Source organism: Dasypus novemcinctus, chromosome 26 (assembly GCF_030445035.2).
Source record: "Dasypus novemcinctus isolate mDasNov1 chromosome 26, mDasNov1.1.hap2, whole genome shotgun sequence".
Taxonomy (NCBI): Eukaryota; Metazoa; Chordata; class Mammalia; order Cingulata; family Dasypodidae; genus Dasypus; species Dasypus novemcinctus.
The window spans coordinates 19,177,212-19,177,884 of record NC_080698.1 but is presented as its reverse complement, the minus strand read 5'-3'; positions in this window follow the sequence as shown (position 1 = coordinate 19,177,884).

The following is a 673-nucleotide window of genomic DNA, read 5'->3' as shown; positions in this document are numbered from 1 at the left end:
TGAACTGTTCCCTGCACTCAGGAAACGAGACTGCTTTCATATTTTTTGTATCTAATCCCACTTGAACCAAATTCCTAGGGCTCATACGCCCCTGAGTTGTCCAAAAGGAAACGAGGCGCTTTCACGGCCTGAAAGGAAGGGAATGGTGGCTGAGGTGGCGCTCCGCTGGCTGCCACTGCCACCGCTTAGCCTTGCCACCCAACAGGCTGCAGGAAGAGGAAGAATTTATGCCTTCCTTCTTCACGAGGAGATCCTGTTCCCAGGACAAGACCAGAAATGCCTACGTCCCAAGTACACCCCAATGATTCGGGGGCAATGAACCGTTTAAGGAATCTGCCCCTCCTGGATGGGATCTGGCCCAGCACACCTTGCCAGGTTGGAAGAGGAAGGCTGCACTCCCCAGCCTGGCGGCCTCTGAGCTGTGCTCCGTCAGCTCAGCCAGCTCAGCAGCCACCAGCACCGTCCTCTGCCCGCATGCCACCTCCATTGCCACCCCCTGCTTATAAATCCTGCAGGGGCTCCCTGTCATCACCTGGATAGAGCCCAGAGTCTTCGGAGACCCGGGAGGAGATGCACGAAGGTCTCTATTGTCTGCCATGACATGCCAGCCTCACCCCCTGCCGGTCCCCAGCCTGCACTTGATGCTCCGGCAGGACTTCCCGTGGCAGGCACA